The sequence below is a fragment of the Crinia signifera genome, chromosome 8, assembly GCF_055691185.1.
Source record: "Crinia signifera chromosome 8, ASM5569118v1, whole genome shotgun sequence".
Taxonomy (NCBI): domain Eukaryota; kingdom Metazoa; phylum Chordata; class Amphibia; order Anura; family Myobatrachidae; genus Crinia; species Crinia signifera.
Window position 1 is genome coordinate 101,248,317 of NC_139224.1, and position 16,342 is coordinate 101,264,658.

Here is a 16,342-nt window from a genome sequence, read left to right on the forward strand (position 1 = left end):
TGCATTCCTGACATTTGCATAACTCCCATGCCACGAACCATCACTGAACTTAGACTGAGCAGATTGTGACAAGTTCTTATTGACGGAGGCCATGACCTGCTTGTCATTGGTTAGTCATGGGTGGGTTGTGACTGAGAAGAAACAATATGACTGTTATGTCTTCTGCAGAGTAAAGTGTATAGGCCAAAAAATACAGTATGTAGTAAATAAGTTAGCATGTATGTATATATGTATGTGTCATATCTATTTATCTATGTGTGTCTCTATCTCTCTACATCATGGGTCCTCAAACTGCGGCCCTCCAGATGTTGTGAAACTACAAATCCCGCCATGCCTTGCCACAGTTTTAACACTTCCTTATAGCAAAACTGTGGCAAGGCATGCTGGGATTTGTAGTTTCACAACATCTGGAGGGCCGCAGTTTGAGGACCCATGCTCTACATAGATATATATATATACACACATGTCACCTAGCATTTGTGCAATTTATGTCGCAGTATGTGAAATGTATGCAAGAATAACATGACTAATTGTTGCCCCTTTGACATGCCCACAGATGACACCACACCGGCTGATGAGGGGGTGCGTGGGGCCCTCCGGCGACTGGAGCACCATCTGCGGCTCGCTCAAGCAGACCTGCAGGACCTGAAAGACCTGCTTATTTAATTTATAATTTTATATTTTTTTATTTATGTTAATTCTGTGGTTCATTAAATTCTTTATGCAAGTTCACAGTTGTTGGTTTTATTTGCACTTTAAATAGTATATGTGTAGATTGTTTATAATCTTTTACACAGGGTGTAATACAAAGCATTGCACTTACATTGCTGTAAGGGTTAATGTGTGCAATGCATGTGTTAGGCATGCTTGTAAGGATATATTGGCATCTAATTGATTCCAATTCCAAATAAGCAGTTTTTTATGAGGATAGGTAATTGAATAAGTGGGTCATGTGATGTATTGCAGAAGATACTTCATAGTGGGTTGTTTGGCGTAAATACTCCGCTTACGTGCGGTAGCACCGCTTGGCTCCCGTTCGGATGCGGTATTCCCGAGCATACTCTGTAATACTCTGTAATACCGTGCCGAATCGGAGTGTTTCTCCCGCACACGCATGCTTTGTATGTCGTCCGTAAACACGCCCTGTTCTTAAAGAGTGAGTCCGTCCGAATGCGGAGGACACGTGGGCGTTTCGACGGACGATGGCCGCATGCGGCAAAACGCCGTGGCGTGCGGACCGCTCCGTAAGAATGCGGGAATTTCCGCACAGATCAGAATAAGGGCCACTGTGCAGCTTCTGCCAGTGGGTGAGGGTCCAGCGTGGCAGCACAGAAATACAGGAGTCAGTGTCTCCTCCGACTGGGTGGGAGTTAGGGTGCATGAGAGCAGGAGGCTGGGCGGTAAAGCATGATAGGGGAATGTGGGCAACACAGGGTGAGCGGGTCTCTACTGGCGGAAGTTATGGGGCAGGAGAACAGGTGGCAGGGCAGTGTCCTCCCACATTGATGGCAAAAGTATTCAACATCGGCCATAAACCATTGATTATTTAAAAATCATTGATGGTCGATGGGCATCCCTAGAACTGGAGGAGGGTGGGGGACAGTATGCAGCTCCCGGCAGTGGGTGAGCGTCTCCTCCCACTGGGAGGGAGTGAGCATGCATGAGAGCAGGAGGCTGTATAATAGTGGTATGTGGGCAAGACATTGATAAAAGTTGTGGCGCTGGTGCAGAGGGCAGTGGGGAAACCTGCAGTGCGGCAGCCAGGGCCGGATTTCCCACCTAGGGGCAGTACCTGCTTGTGGTGGTACAGGATCCCCCATTGTCACGGGGGTACGTGAAATGCGGGAGCGGGGGCCGCGGTGGTCCGCTGGGGGTTGGAATTGCCGGAAGGGGGTCTGGGGGGTCTGCAAATTGCGGGAGGGGGGGGTGGTGTGTGGGGAGTGGGTTGGGTGTGGGGGGTTGCCGTGAATTGCATGAGGGGGGCGTGAATCAAGGGAGGGTGGGCGCAGGGGGGTGGTGCGGGGGTCCGTGAATCGCGGGAGGGGGCATGAATCGCGGGAGGGGGGGTCGTGGGGGGTTCCGAATCGCAGGAAGGGGGGTATGGGGGGTGCCGTGAATTGCGTGAGGGGGTCATGAATCGCGGGAGGGGGGGTCCCCGAATGTGTGAATTACGGGGCGGTCGCAAATCGCGAGAGGTGCCGAGGGGGCCCGCAAATCGCGGGAGGGGGGCGCTACGGGGGGTTTCGTGAATCGCGGGAGGGGGGGTCGTGGGGGGTTGCGAATCGCAGGAAGGGGGGTGTGGGGGGTGCCGTGAATTGCGTGAGGGGGGCATGAATCGCGGGAGGTGGGGTCCCCGAATGTGTGAATTAGGGGGCGGTCGCAAATCGCGAGAAGTGCCGAGGGGGCCCGCAAATCGCGGGAGGGGGGCGCTACGGGGGGTTACGTGAATCGCGGGAGGGGGCGGCGCGAATTGCGGGAGGGGGGTCGCAAATCACAGTAGGGGGGGGGTGCCGTGAATCGCGGGAGGGGGGGTCGCGGGGGGCCCTTTTAATGCCGGGAGGGGGGGGTCGCAGGGGTCTGCTATCTGCTGGTTGCCGTCCGTTATCTGCCGCTGTAAGGAGAAACCTGCCGCTGCTGATATACGTTTGCCGGAGTAACTGGAGTCCCCAGTGCCCGCACCGCTACCGTTTAAGGAGAAGTCTGCCGCTGTTGTTACACCTGTGCCGGAGGGACTGGAGTCCCCAGTGCCCGCACCGCGACGTGCTACTGGAGCGGTGATTATATCCATGCCGACTGCTGCTTATTTCTCTGTATGTGAGCTTTTATATACATGCCTTCAGTAAAATCTGATAATTTTGCTCACTTTGTGCGCTCCTTCCTATTTCTGTTTCTACATGCTATCTAAGGCTTGACAAGCCTATTGAAGTGAGCTGCACCTTACGGCTGATATATGGATGCCCAGCTATTCATTCATATATGATTTTGCGCAGAATCCCCAGTTTGTGTATATATATATATATATATATATATATATATATATATATATATATATATATATTAGGGATGGCCATCGCCCATCGATGATTCGAAATCATCGATGGTTCATGGCCGATGTCGAATACTTTTGCCATCGATGGGGGAGAACCAGATGGTTTCCCTCCATCGATGGAACAGCATGTTTTGCTGTTTTTTTTTTCAAAGCGCCAGGACACAGAGCATAGCTCCGACACCCGCGAAGCCTCGCCCCCCATATTTTGATTGGCCCACAGGCCAATCAATCAATCACAATGGATGACCATCAATATGTAAAAATATCGATGGTCATCCATTGCATAGTTTAGCTCTATCGATGGCCAGTTGCAGAATTGCCATCGATGGCAACGATGGCTATCCCTAATAAATAAATATATATATATATATATATATATATATATATATATATATATACAACTCCACTTCTGCCGGCACTCCGTTACAATAGTGGTGCAGCTTGCTTCAGGTGCCCGAATGTGATGCATATATACCTCCAATCCTGATCACAGGAATAAACGGCACTCTGAAGACTGGTACAATAATAAACATGTATTTTCAAAACATGGCAGGAGAACGTTTCGGGGTATGAGCCCCGTCCTCAGCTCCGACCTACAGCAAACAAACAGGGTACAATACATACAAGTCGCTTTGCCTGGCCCAGGAGCCGCCGCACACGCCGTCTCACCCGCCGGAAGACGTCATCACCGGCATCCGGCGTGACCATCAAGCTGCGTTGCTAAGCAACCGCTAGCCTGCGTGTCACCACCAGGAAGCCCAGTGACACGCATAACCCGGCAAGGAGCACGGACGTGTGTGACTGCTAACCCCAGGCCAGCCCGCAACTAGATACTACAGGGGCACAGAGGAACGGCACCAGATCCTACCTGTGAGTGTGGTGCGGGGTCTGAGAGGCTGTCACAAGAGAGAGTGTGACGCTCATCTCGATCTCACCTCTAATCCCGTTTCCATCTGACTCACAGCGTTGAGTCTGGGCACTCTATCATCCGCACATCCCTGTAGAAAAATACAAAAAAAGAAAAAGAATTACATACAAAAAAATATTTATATCAAGTGTGAGGCAAAATGCCATCAATACAGCGATAAGAGATATCACAGAAAAAAATAATAACAAGAGCATGGATATTGGATAAATGTCATGAATAAATATGGTTAGAGAGACTAAGACTAGACAGCTACCTCCTACATACTACATGAGACTATTCCAGTTTAGTTTATCATTGAGTCCATCTGGCCTGATGGTACCCAATTTAAAAATCCATTTGGATTCAAGGATCAATAATTTCTTGGCCCTGTCTCCACCCCTCATGGTTTCTTTGACATGATCAATAATAAAATATTGCAGAGAGGAGATCGGATGGTTTTTGCTTTTGAAATGGCGTGCTACAGGGCGATCTATCAGCCTGCCTGAATTGGACAGACTAATGTCGGACCTGTGCAACGCCATTCGATCACGAAATGGGCGCGTGGTCTGTCCAATGTAGTAAAGACCACATGGACAGACAATCGCGTATACCACAAAAGAGGATCTACATGTGAGGACAAATCTTATGTCAAACATTTTGTCAGAGTGGGGGTGCTTAAATTGTCTGCAAGATATCATGTGTTTGCAGGTTGCACATGAGAAACAACTATAGCATCCTGGAGGTTTAAAATACGTGTTAACAGGTCTGGGGATCCCCATTGCAGTAATGTCGGTCTTTACCAAACGGTCCCTGAGATTAGCTCCCCTTTTGAAAGCCGCCAATGGCCGAATGGTCCGGAAGACTGGTAAATCCGGGTCAGTTTTTACAATTGGCCATAATGCATTGGTGGCATGTCTAATTATGGGGCTACTTACAGAGAATTCACTGGACCATGGTAACACAGCGGATGGATTGCGTGACTTGGGAATAAATAATTGAGCCCTAGGCATGTTCAGGACCTTAGCTTTCTGTGTTTCAAGTGTGGCACGATCATACCCTCTACAAACAAATTTCTCAATAAGGTCATTCAGCCGAGATTCGATGCGAGTGGCATCGCTCATAATACGTGAGACTCTCATCATCTGTGACCGCGGTAACCCGCGTTTCAGGGCTGGAGGGTGATGGCTTGAGGCCATCAAGAATGTATTGCGATCCACATCTTTGAAGAAGACATCTGTGAGGATCCTGTTATCCTTGATGCTGACCGCAACGTCAAGGAAATGACAGCTCTCCGAACTCACAGAAGCTGTATATTTGATGGTGGATGTCCCTGTATTAATCTCAGACAACAGATGAGAGAGCAATTCCTGGCCACCCGTCCATAGAATGAAGATGTCATCTATGTAACGGGTGTACACTAGCAGATGACGGCTGATTTCAGGTCTATTGAGAAAAAGTGTCTCCTCTTGCCCGAACATGAACACATTCGCATATGACGGGGCCACAGCGGACCCCATAGTGCATCCTTGTAATTGGAGGTAATACGCTCCATCAAATAAAAAGAAATTGCGCTTAAGCGTAAGTTCCAATAAATGTAAAAATAGTTCATGCTCGAGCAAAGAGGGGTCAAGATGTTGGCTGACAAACAGGTGCATCGCCTCTAGTCCTCCCCCATGCGGGATGGAGGTGTAGAGGCTACACACATCAAGACATACCAACAGAGTGCCAGTCGGCACCTCTGTGATATTGTTGAGTAGTTGTAAAAAACTTGTAGTGTCCTTCAAAAAAGATCTCTTGAGAGGCAATAAAGGTTGTAACATTGCATCGAGTAACTGCGCCACAGGTTGATATAGTGAATTGCGCGCTGCAATAATTGGTCGTCCTGGGGGGGCATTGGCATTTTTATGAATTTTAGGCAGCGAATATAACACTGGTACTAATGGCCATTCGTTATATACCGCCTTAAATACTTTAGAAGAAATTTTTCCATCTTTCACAGCTTGTGACAATAGAGATTGTAATTCTCGCTGGTACATGGATGTAGGGTTGCTGTCTAATTTTTGATAAACCTGGGTGTCTGATAGCTGACTATATAATTCTTTCCTGTAATCTGTCAAATTCTGGACGACGATCGCCCCGCCTTTTTCTCAATAGACCTGAAATCAGCCGTCATCTGCTAGTGTACACCCGTTACATAGATGACATCTTCATTCTATGGACGGGTGGCCAGGAATTGCTCTCTCATCTGTTGTCTGAGATTAATACAGGGACATCCACCATCAAATATACAGCTTCTGTGAGTTCGGAGAGCTGTCATTTCCTTGACGTTGCGGTCAGCATCAAGGATAACAGGATCCTCACAGATGTCTTCTTCAAAGATGTGGATCGCAATACATTCTTGATGGCCTCAAGCCATCACCCTCCAGCCCTGAAACGCGGGTTACCGCTGTCACAGATGATGAGAGTCTCACGTATTATGAGCGATGCCACTCGCATCGAATCTCGGCTGAATGACCTTATTGAGAAATTTTTTTGTAGAGGGTATGATCGTGCCACACTTGAAACACAGAAAGCTAAGGTCCTGAACATGCCTAGGGCTCAATTATTTATTCCCAAGTCACGCAATCCATCCGCTGTGTTACCATGGTCCAGTGAATTCTCTGTAAGTAGCCCCATAATTAGACATGCCACCAATGCATTATGGCCAATTGTAAAAACTGACCCGGATTTACCAGTCTTCCGGACCATTCGGCCATTGGCGGCTTTCAAAAGGGGAGCTAATCTCAGGGACCGTTTGGTAAAGACCGACATTACTGCAATGGGGATCCCCAGACCTGTTAACACGTATTTTAAACCTCCAGGATGCTATAGTTGTTTCTCATGTGCAACCTGCAAACACATGATATCTTGCAGACAATTTAAGCACCCCCACTCTGACAAAATGTTTGACATAAGATTTGTCCTCACATGTAGATCCTCTTTTGTGGTATACGCGATTGTCTGTCCATGTGGTCTTTACTACATTGGACAGACCACGCGCCCATTTCGTGATCGAATGGCGTTGCACAGGTCCGACATTAGTCTGTCCAATTCAGGCAGGCTGATAGATCGCCCTGTAGCACGCCATTTCAAAAGCAAAAACCATCCGATCTCCTCTCTGCAATATTTTATTATTGATCATGTCAAAGAAACCATGAGGGGTGGAGACAGGGCCAAGAAATTATTGATCCTTGAATCCAAATGGATTTTTAAATTGGGTACCATCAGGCCAGATGGACTCAATGATAAACTAAACTGGAATAGTCTCATGTAGTATGTAGGAGGTAGCTGTCTAGTCTTAGTCTCTCTAACCATATTTATTCATGACATTTATCCAATATCCATGCTCTTGTTATTATTTTTTTCTGTGATATCTCTTATCGCTGTATTGATGGCATTTTGCCTCACACTTGATATAAATATTTTTTTGTATGTAATTCTTTTTCTTTTTTGTATTTTTCTACAGGGATGTGCGGATGATAGAGTGCCCAGACTCAACGCTGTGAGTCAGATGGAAACGGGATTAGAGGTGAGATCGAGATGAGCGTCACACTCTCTCTTGTGACAGCCTCTCAAACCCCGCACCACACTCACAGGTAGGATCTGGTGCCGTTCCTCTGTGCCCCTGTAGTATCTAGTTGCGGGCTGGCCTGGGGTTAGCAGTCACACACGTCCGTGCTCCTTGCCGGGTTATGCGTGTCACTGGGCTTCCTGGTGGTGACACGCAGGCTAGCGGTTGCTTAGCAACGCAGCTTGATGGTCACGCCGGATGCCGGTGATGACGTCTTCCGGCGGGTGAGACGGCGTGTGCGGCGGCTCCTGGGCCAGGCAAAGCGACTTGTGAGTATAAATGTATGTATTGTACCCTGTTTGTTTGCTGTAGGTCGGAGCTGAGGACGGGGCTCATACCCCGAAACGTTCTCCTGCCATGTTTTGAAAATACAAGTTTATTATTGTACCAGTCTTCAGAGTGCTGTTTATTCCTGTGATCAGGATTGGAGGTATATATATATATATATATATATATATATATATAGATAGATAGATAGATAGATAGATAGGCAGACAGATATATATATATATATATATATATATATAAATATACATTTTATTTATATAGCTATATATATATCAATACATTCATATACAGATAGATAGATCTATAGATAGATATGTGTAGAAATATAGATAGATATTTTTGCTCCTCAGGAATGGTAGCTGTCACAACAGTGAAGAGATGGCAGAGGCAATGACAGATTAAAAAAACTGGGTCCCCATGCCCAAAAACCACCCTGCCCTTGGTGTGGTGACCCCTGAGCACTAATCTGTCACTTTTCACTGATTTCCCAAATGTTTTACTGTGTAATATCAGTGGGAAGATGATGTAAGGCATGGGACACAGAGACCAACTGACATTTCCAACTGCCGCCCGCATGCCACATGGGCCAGGTGTAAAACCTCAGTGTGCTGGCCTCTCACTGGCATTTCTTGAGCAGGAGCAGAGGTGAGTGCAAGAAAAAAATACCCCCCCTAGAGAGATCCAGCTTTTACAGCGTGTTTCCTCCAGGTATTATCAGTGATCAGAGAGATCAGCGCACATTAACATCTGTGTTTTCTTTTCTTTTTTTTTTTGTGCACCTTTGGTGCAATTTACCATCAACAATGAGCCGGAGGGAACTGGCCCAGTTATTTGGAACTGGGCCATATCCGAACACCTCCTGGCTACGATCTGGACGCCGCAGACCATCTTCAGGCATACCATCTGCAGCAGATCAACCAGCAGCGGCACCGTCCTCAGGAGCACCAGCAGCGGCAGCACCATCCTTGGTAGAACGGAGACCAGCAGTCATCCTTGCCCGCCTTCCATCCTACAGGAGATGCACCTTTACAGAAGGAGGCGCTGTAGAGTCCTGCACCATCTGCATCTCCCAGTTGCAGATTGGTGAGGAAGTGGCGGTCACATCCTGCAGGCATGTTTTCCACGTCTCATGCCTGACACAGTGGCTGGACGTCAACAGCATCTGCCCCCTGTGCCGCGCCCGATGCTTTGACCTGAGCAGATTTCCCCAGCGTCATCTTTAGAGGAAATCAAGAACATCATTGCCCCCAAACATCCAGGGGTGCAATCCAAGGACGTAAGTACTATTATAACTGGTCCTTGTTGTCTTGTCTCCCCATGTCTACCCTACTCGGGGATTAGCTACTTGCTGCTGTTGTCAGCAGAAGTCTTGAGGGATTTTACCTTTTTTACCTGAACTGACGGACTTAATTTGGCACATTGAAATTTGGCTAATTGGCAACAATTCAAATTCTTCAGTCCCTCAGCAGGATTTTGGTTTCACCTCTTGCCGAGTTCTACTTGTGTTATCCTTGCTCTCCCCCAACCCTCTATTCCCTCATGTGTCTTTATGTTGCTTCTGATTGGCCCAGAAGCTTGTCATTATTCGGCTAATTGGCATTCAATTAAACATTTTTTATTTTTTTTGGCAGATCATCCATTTCACTAAATGTTAATGCTTTGGGAGCTTTCCACGAAGCAGTGAAAAGAGGGGAGAATTGTGATTGGTTGCTATCGGTAACATCTCTACTGGCTCCTCCCTCCACTCTTCTCACTGCTTCCCCGATATACCCCTTTGCCACCAATCTTAGTTTAAACATAAATATTTTTAATGTGTCTCAAATAAATTCCACCTTTTAATCTGCCAAATACATGTCTCTGAGTCATTATTTATATTATGGTTACTTATGATTGTGTGATTATATGGTATATACATGGGACACCCCTCAGATGGTGGAAGGTAATGGGCACCATACATTTCCTAATTGATTTAGTTCTAATAAATAAATAACCAATGAATGGCAATCACTGTGTCTGAGTCTTTCTGTTATATCATTTTATTAATGGTATTTTACAGTTATATTATTATTTTGTGGCTGGCGTGGGGGTCAGATAGAAGATGTTAATCCTATGTCGCATAATGCATGTGCAAGGGTGATTAGCGTCAGAAAATGCAAATGGATCATAAACACAAACTGTCCAGACTCTGGGCCAGATGCACTAAGCTTCAAAAGTGATAAAATGGAGAGTGATAACCAACCAACCAATCAGCACCTGCCTGACATTTTTCAAACACAGTCTGTGACATGTCAGGTAAGAGCTGATTGGCTGGCTGTTCATCACTCTCCATTTTATCACTTTTGAAGCTTAGTGCATCTGGCCATGTGACTGACAGGAAACCGGCGTTTGGGGGGTGGAAACCTGCCATATTCCAGGTGTTTCTGAAAAATGCAGCCGTGCCCAGGTATTTAAGAGGAGGGTCTGTTATGTCAGCAATGACCACTGTCACAGTCCTAGATGAATGGAAGGGGGAAATTTGAGGAAGAATTACTTCACAGAAAGAGTAGTAGATAAGTGGAATAGCCTCCCATCAGAGGTGGTAGCGGCAAATACAGTAGTACAATGTAAACATGCTTGGGATAGGCATATTGATATCCTTACAAAAAAATAAGGATCAAATATGGTTTGAGGTAATGGGGGAAATTTACTAAGAAAAATTTGTGGAAAAAAAATCGTATTTTCGTGATTTTTTTTGGGTGTATTCGTATTTTTGGCATTAACTATGCCAAATATATGAATTTTCGTATTCGTATTGATGGGACATTTGTATTTGTATTTACAAATACGATGGAATACACCATCGATAGGATACGACAGAAATCCCCATTCAAAAGAATGGTGATTCCTGATTTACTAAGCGGCCGTATTGAAAATACGGCCGCGAATGGCCTGGCAAATACGGCAGGAAAATACACTTTATTTTCCTGTCGTATTTGCAACCTTCAGTGTTAAAATAATAATAATAATTTAAAAAAAACAAAATAAAAAAAACGGCATGGGTTCCCCCCACAGCCGTAAGCAGCACCAGGCTGAAAGAGCCGCGGCTGGTAATAAAAAATCAGGAAACCCGACAAATAGGGGTTCCCCGATTTTTTTAAAACCAGCCCCAGGCTCCAGGTCCGGCCCCAGACCAAACCAGCCAGCAGGGTAATGTCACAGCCGGGTAATGTCACAGCCGAGGGACACTTATTATATAAGGTCCCGCGGCCAAAACATTCATCCCTACTGACCAGTCAGCCTGGCCAGGGGCCCTGGGGGAGTGGGGACCCCCCCAATAAAGGGATCCCCCCCTCCAGGACTTACCTGACCAGGCTGAAGCCTGGTGCTGTCCTCGATGCCCCTGGGCGGTGGGCATCGAGCTGATTGCAGTGTAAAAAAAAAGAATAAACTATTGTTTAATACTGTGGAACTATGAGTCCCAGCAAGCCTCCCCCGCAAGCTGGGACTTGGAGAACACCCATTTTTGAATGGTTGCGGCTCTTTGTCTTAACAGAAATAGTTTTTTGGCTCTTTGTCTAAGATGGGTTGGCCACCCATGACTTAGACCATTGGTTCCCAAACTGTGTGCCTAGGGGTGCCTCAGGACACTTGCAGGGGTGCCTTGGGTTGGTGGGCTAGGATCAATTCATATTATTAATGGACAACGTAACAGGCAAACCAGTGCTGGTGGCTTCCAGTCATAACATATGTGGACAAACAGAAGCAAATCCTGTCACTAACCACAGTAAAATATAAGAACAATGTACTCATAGTTGCCTACGCTCCTGCATTCTGCAGGAGACTCCCTGAAATAACAGCAATCTCCCTCTCTCCCTCATTAGTCTAGCAATCTCCCTCATGTCACCTAGCCCACATTACACTGTTACATTTTGGGGAAAAAAAGGAATGAGAAATAGATACAGTTACATTGAATCATCAGCACCATTTCCCAGCACTTTACCTAGTATAGTAGCTCTTACTAACTGCTTTGGGGCTCATCTACATTTGGATATAAGTCATTTTAAAAGATTTCTCTCAGATGTAGTGGTACACACCCACGCTTCTAGGTGCCACTTTCACAATCTCTTTTCACAATCTCTCCATACTGTATATGGAAGAAGACACGCCCTTTGGGTGGAGCATGACATACCCCCTCAATGGGGTGCTTTGCAAAATTCTATTACCAACTATAATCTCCCTGAAACTAGTTTTTAAAAGTTTTCTTCTAAATTTCTCAATAAGAAACATTTGGTCCAGGCAGGGCCGGATTAACAATGGGCCTGATGGAGCTACAGCTCTAGGCCCAATCTCCATTTTGTAGCTGAGGGCCAGCGCTTTCCAACAAGTCCAGCCCCGCGTCGCTAGCACCCCGGGAACCGGAGATACTGCTAGGCTGGTGTAAAGGGGGCCAGTCTGGGAATGTCCCTGCAAGATCCTGGGACCATATTCCCGGGTAGGTCCCTGCATTTTATGGTGTGAAAGGGGTATTATTTCAAATAGCCGGGACATGCAGTGCTCTGAATCCAGCCGGGCAGCCCCCTGCTCTCTGCCCGGTTGTCAATGGCTGTCATTTCTGCCTGACGGCGGCTGTCCCCCAGTTACCGCAAGCATGTATTCCCCCTTGGCAATGAGCATGTAATCCCACATAGCAATGAGCATGGAACCCCTGGCAATGAACATGTAGGTAAGCAACACTTATGTAGCATAAGTTTTAATAGGAATTATGGTGTTTGGCATAATACGTTATGGAGATTATGGTGTGAGGCTTATCATGTAATGGGCATTATGGTGTAGATTTTTAATGCGTGCCTTTGGCGTGCAATGCCCCTATTTATGATGCATATTGTGCATTATTGCTCAATCTGTTTGGTATAGTGCAGGCATGTCCAAACGATGGCCCTCCAGCTGTTGTGAAACTACAAGTCTCATCATGCATTGCCGCAGTTTTGCTATTAGGGAATGCTAAAACTATGTCAAGGCATGCTGGGACGTGTAGTTTCTAGGGATGTGCACCGGCCACTTTTCGTGTTTTGGGTTCTGATTACCTTCAGGTTTTGGGTTCTAATGGGTTTTGACAAAACACCCCCTAAACGTTTTGTGTTTGGATTTTTGGGTTCTGTTTTTTTTTCTTTTAAAAAGCATAAAAACTGCTAAAATCACAAGATTTGGGGTTTTTGTTTGCTCCTACACTATTATTAACCTCAATAGCATTCATCTCCACTCATTTCCAGTCTATTCTGAACACCTCACACAGGGGCGGATTGGGACGCCGGGAAGCCGGGATATTTCCCGGTGGGCTGAGGTCCCGCACCCCTCTTAGGGGCCGGTCTTCTCCCGAGCCAGGCTGATGCATACTAAACACGGCTGCCACAACTGGAGCCGCGTATACAACGGCGGGCTGGGCAGGCGTACAGAGCAGGCGAGCAGAGTACAACTTGCTCCCCTGGCCGGTAAACGATTTTTGTTCAAAGGGCCTAATGCAGCCATCGCCTGCATATACGTGGCTGGCTGCAGGAGGCTGTCAGTACAGCAACTGCTTCCCGCCCGCTATCACTGTCATAGCTGGACAGCTCCACCTTTTTGAGCTCCTCAGCTGCTCACGGAGGCGGACCTGATCGGCTATGGCAGTGAGAGAGGCTGCGGCCGGGAAGCAGTTGCCGTACTGACAGCCTCCTGCAGCCAGCAATATGAAAGCCGGTAATTTTGCTGCCGCTGCCCAGGGGAGTCACGGTCGGAGTGCTGTGCGGGGACAGCCAAACACAGGGCCTGCCGCCACCATGGGTAAAAGCATCATTAGTCCGGCCAATTATCTGCCACTCAGTCCGCCCCCTAGCCCCCCAAGGCCTGGAACCCTACAGCATGCAGAAGCCAGCGGAGGTGTCTGTCGCTGGATCACTGGCAGCCAGGGGAGTAGTGGACCTTATCGGCCCCACCTGCTCTGAGGTAATTTTGAAAGGGGGGGGGGGGGGAGAGAGAGAATCAGGAGGAGCAGCCTATGTAATTTATATATGTTTGAAAGATTGTATAGATTTATTTTTCCTTTTTTTGTGATCTGTACATTTAAGTTTCTCTAATATCTATCTATAACTCCCTGTCACTCCAGCTCCACCCCCCCAGTCATTCACTGCCTGCTTGTCACACCTGGCCCCCCCAGTCACCCGTTATCTCCCTGTCACACCTACCTCCCTAGTTACCCGCTATTTCCCTGTCACACCTACCTAGGGATGCCAATCCCGGGGCATTTTTTCAATCCCGGGATTCGGGATTGAAAAATGCTCAATCCCGGGATTCCCGGGATCCCGGGATTGGCTTCCCTAATAATAAAAAACACCCTGGTAGCCTGGTCCCTGGTGCAGCGGGAGCTGGGTTGCTGAATGGGCGGGTAGGAAGTCTCATAAGGCGGGGTGGCAGAGAGAGCTGGGTGGGTGGGCTTGGTGGCAGGGAGCTCTGGGTGGGTGGGCTTGGTGGCAGGGAGCGCTGGGTGGGTGGGCTTGGTGGCAGGGAGCGCTGGGTGGGTGGGCTTGGTGGCAGGGAGCGCTGGGTGGGTGGGCGGGTGGCAGGGAGCGCTGGGTGGGGGGGCGGATGGCAGGGAGCGCTGGGTGGGCGGGTGGCAGGGAGCGCTGGGTGGCCGTGAGCGCTGGGTGGGCGGGCGGGTGGCCGGCCGTGAGCGCTGGGTGGGCGGGCGGGTGGCCGGCCGTGAGCGCAGGGTGGGCGGGCGGGTGGCCGGCCGTGAGCGCAGGGTGGGCGGGCGGGTGGCCGGCCGTGAGCGCAGGGTGGGCGGGCGGGTGGCCGGCCGTGAGCGCAGGGTGGGCGGGTGGCCGGCCGTGAGCGCAGGGTGGGCGGGTGGCCGGCCGAGAGCGCTGGGCGGGTGGCCGAGGATGTGCGGCTGTGCCCTGCGCAGCGTGACCTCGTCAAGCTGCGCACTGCGGGGTATGGGAGAAGCCGGGCAGCGTCTGAGTGCTCAGACGCTGCCCGGCATTAAACTGCGCATGCGCAGTTTAATCCCGAAATCCCGGGATTGGAAATTTCAATCCCGGGATTGAAATCCCGGCGTTTTGGGGGCCAAATCCCGGGATCCCGCCGATCCCGGGATTGGCCACCCTACACCTACCCCCCTAGTTACCCGCTATCTCCGTCACACCTTCCCCCAGTCACCCGCGATCTCCCGGTCACATCTGCCCCCCCCCATTACCCGCTATCTCCTGGTCACACCTGCCTCCCCGTTACCCGCTATCTCCCAGTCACACCTGCCTCCCCCCCACCCGTTACCCACTATCTCCTTGTCACACCTGCCCCGTCATCAAAAAAAATAGACAAACACTGGCACTTTTAGCTTTGAAGAAGCTCTTGCATCTGAGAAAAGACTGCCCCACCCCCTCACGAGTCCCCACCCATTACCATACCCCATCCCCATTAGGGCTGCTTCCAAAAATTTCCCGGGCTGGTTTTTCTTCCCAATCCGCCCCTGACCTCACAATATTGTTTTTAGGCCAAAAGTTTGCACGGAAGTAGTTGGATAACTATGATAAGCGACACAAGTGGGCGGCACAAACACTAGACTGATACGGCACACTTAATAGCACCCCTGGACTGATATGGCACACTTAGCATCACCCTTGGACTGATATGGCACACTTAGCATCACCCCTGGACTAATACAGCACACTTGGCTCAACCCAGGAATTATTTGGCAGACTTGGCTCACCCCTGGACTGATATGGCACACTTAGCATCACACCTGGACTGATATCACACACTTAGCATCACCCCTGGACTAATACAGCACACTTGGCAGCACCCTGTGAATTATACGGCAGACTTGGCTTACCCCAGGAATTTTATAAGGCACAGATGGTGGCACCCTTGACCTGATACAGCACACATGGAATTATACAGCACAGATGGCGGCACCCCTGGACTGATACGGCACACATGGCGGCAGGCATGGAATTATACGGCAGACAAATTCCTGCAGTAAAAATACAATTTTGTATTCTTTTAATTATAAAAAAGAGCAGCACACCTGGAATTATAAGGCAGACTTAGCAACACCCCATGAATTATACAGCCCTCTTGGCTCACCCCTGGACTACAGCGCATTTAACAGCCCTTGCAGTAAAAAAAAAACAAAAAAAACACCTTATTTTTATTTTCATTAAAAAAAGGGCAGCTCCCCTGGTCTGATACGGGACACATGGGGGCACCCCTGGAATTATACGGCACACATGCGGGCACTCCAGTACTGATACAGGACACATGGGGGCACCCATGGAATTATATGGCACACATGTGGGCACCCCTGGACTGATACGGGACACATGGGGGCACCCATAGAATTATACGGCACACATGCGGGCACCCCTGGACTGATACAGCACAAATGTGGGCACCCCTGGACAAATACAGCACACATGTGGGCACCCCTGGATGGATACAGTACACATGCGGGCACCCCTGGACTGATACAGCA